The following is a 3,592-nucleotide window of genomic DNA, read 5'->3' as shown; positions in this document are numbered from 1 at the left end:
TTAAAGGATAAAAAAAAAAAAAAAAAGGCTTCAAAGTACAGTTATCTTATATAAATACATAATACACCCTTAAAATGGACCCTTAAGTGTGTAATGAAATAAAAATAATGAAATAAAAAACCAACTGGCAAATAATATATAATGAAATAAAAATAGGCACTTAGTGACCACAGCAAATTATTGACAAAAAAATCATTTTTGCTCTGCATAGTAGAATTTAATTTCCAAATTTCTAACCTGAGGAATTTTTGCAAGGTGCCAACCGTCCCAAATGATTTCTTCCTTTGCAGTTCCTTCAACCTCTCCACTTCCGCTTGGTTCTTTTCAATCACAACTGAAATTTTTTATACAGTTATGCATGCTTATAATTGCTCTAACCATATCAGCAATAATAATTTTCACATTGAGGTTATCATATACCTAGTATTTGAGAGGTTGTTTTTAAGGTTGCCAATCTCATAATAAATTGATGTCTTTTACTCTCAAAAACTTTTTAAGAGCCGCAAACATACTTATCACATACTCTATAGTAAAGTTGAAACAAAAACAAACATATATTATACACATAGTTTAGTACATTATCATTTGAATGTCATTCGTTTAAACAAACAAAACTCAATCAATAATTATTCAAGAGAGAGAGGGGTCACCTTCATCAAGTACTCTTTGATTTTCACAGCTAGCTATATGTAGTTTCAGCTGATGCTGCTCAATTTGCAACAATTGGTTCCTATTTTTTTGGGCTTCAATTTGTCGATAGAGGAAGTCTATATGATCCTGCATGCACAAGGAAATCTCAAAATATCTTTAATATGTTGGAATTTTGCCACACAAAAACACACGGATGCATGCATGCATGATGAGTAAGGAAAACCATTAACCTAATGTGTTTCAAGGACTAAACAAATTCACCTTAAAATATTTTGCTTTGCTTTCCAAATCTGCTAGACATGCATTTCTCTTCAATCTGGATTTTTGTGCAGAAAGTCTGTTTGATATGACTGTTGACAAAAGAAGATACATTAAAGGATACAAAACCACACATACTTATACAGTATATAAGTGCAGAGCTAAAATGGTATTGGTTGATGTTGGGTTTATTCAAGTGTGAAGTTTCACATTGGATATGTAGGGAGGAATGAAAGAGTTTATAAGAAGGAAAGACCCATGAAACTAATGCTTTAAGGTTTTGGTTCAAAACGTGGTGTTTTACTTGGTGGTTGGAGGCTCCCCGGTCGTAGTCTAGTCCATCATTTGAAATAATATTTAGTGTTTTGTAACCTGGTTAGATGCTTTTTTGCAGCAACTTTAGACTTTTGGTTGCAAACATAAAATGAAGTAGGTTATTGACATACTAAGAAAGTTTATGTAGTGGGGGATAAGTATCTAAATACAAATTAAATATATTTTGGTCTCTAATTATAGGTCGATATATGTAAAAAATCCTTTTGATGCATGTCTGAAATGCACAACTAATCTATATATCATTGGCGGCTTTAAGTGAAATATAAACTTGAGTTAAGCTGCTATAAAATCTACACAATATCACATAAAATACAAATTTTACTCATGAAAACATTCAAATGGTGTGGGCAGACATTATAAGACAAAAATCCATTACAAAATTAATCTTTTATCATAATTGGCAGGCAAAGATCTTTTGTAGAAACAAAAATATAAAAGCATATATGTATTTAAAGTAATTTGTCTAAATTAATGGAAATCGGAGAATCAGTCAGATTTGCACACTTTCACCACATTTGATGATACGATGCAACATGAGTTATTGGATAGATTCTAAGTCATTTATAATAATGAATAGAAATCAATGTACTTCAATTAATAACTAAATTTTTTAGCACGCCTATAAAACTTGTATATGCCTCAACAGCTACATACATGTACTGAAGGAGTAATATATATCAGTCAACCTAAACTAAATAGTAAAAATTATGTGAATATAAAGTGAGAAGTATTAATTAACATAAACATTAATTTAATCTCTGCCAATGTTAATTATCAATAACATGTATATACCTCTTGAGCTTTGGATCCATTTCTGATTTAAAGCTACACTCCAATCCAAGATGGTTTACTTGACCTTCACCAGTTTCAGTTTCATAACCAGAAGTTGCACCAAGCCCAATGTTGAGCTTCTCCTCAGAATTAGAAGTTGAGTTCTCCATGATCTGGTTATTTTCATTTTCTGCAGGAGCAATATTAGGCTTGGTTTTATTGCTGCTTGTCTCTGCAACACAAAGGCCATTAATGTAATTGCCACAGGGTTTTTTCCATGGTTTGAATGATGAACCAGAAGATCCTAAAGGAACATTAGCTGAAGCCCCTATAGGTAAAGGTTTAAGAATAGTGGTTTTCTTTGGACATGATTGCTCTTCTGCTAAATCATCATCACCACTCCTTTTCTCTGCTAGGTCTCCCATTTTCCTCAATTCTCTTGTTAATTTAACTGCAAAAAAATGACTAAGAAAATGTTAGCATATAATATATACTTAGATTTGCACATTTCATAGAAAAAAATGTAATAGAACAAATTGATGAGGTGAACATATCCCTTTACTAATACAACAAAGGTGATATATATCTTAATTGCCAAATGTGCCTTTTGAAAAGAGATCTCTTACACTGTATTTTTATATGATTAGATTTTTTAATTATTGAAAAGAAAATCCTCTTTAATTGAATATACATGAACAATATGGGAATAATATGGTATGTTTGGTTGTTGTCTTGGGCAGTTTAGTAAATTTAAAGGTGTTTTTTATCCTATTTGCATGAATGTTCTTTATCTCAAACAGTAATTCAATACACCACACTACCAGAAAAAGGTGAAATAACCACATTTAATTACTCACATACGTAGCAAACGTGGCTAAGTTATAAAAAAATCATCTAATTAGACACGTGGCTCCCACTAACTCAGATCTGAGAAATCTTCTCCCTCCCTTTCCCTTTCTCATTCTTCTCCATTTCTTTCCCTTTCTCTTTCTCATTATTCTCATCTCTATCATTTTCCCTTGGCACTTACTCTCTGTCATTTCTCCTCCACACTTGGTCACATTTTTATTTTTATTCTAAATCTCAGATCTCGTTTTTTCTTCTCACAAGTAAATCATTGTTGAGCCATAGTTCAATGTCGACACTAACACCGTTCAATGTTGTCGTCGTCGTTAGCTCCGCCCTCATTGTCTAGATCCTCCGCCTAATTTGTATTCAACATCAACACTAACACTTTAGGAACACTATGCAACTTTTGTAGTTTGAGTGGCACCACAATTCAATTGCCTTTATTGAGTTGTGCATTCTGCCATAGATTGTTGCATTAACCAGGTTAGCATCTCGAATTGTCAGGATCATTTTGTATTTCCTAGAATCCATCAACTTCACCGTCATATTTTAGTTCTCTCTGCTATAGTTAGGAATTTTAGGTTAAGTTTGTTAGTAGTTTGAAGCTCAAAGTTATCATTGGTAAGTTGAATTTTGAGAATAGATTTTCATTTTCCAATGCTTTAGAACTGAAATTTTGTATTAGCTTGAAATTTTACTAGGAGATCAAAGCTCAAAATTTTACCTT

Source organism: Lupinus angustifolius, chromosome LG02 (genome assembly GCF_001865875.1).
Source record: "Lupinus angustifolius cultivar Tanjil chromosome LG02, LupAngTanjil_v1.0, whole genome shotgun sequence".
NCBI lineage: Eukaryota > Viridiplantae > Streptophyta > Magnoliopsida > Fabales > Fabaceae > Lupinus > Lupinus angustifolius.
This window is presented reverse-complemented; position numbering follows the sequence as displayed.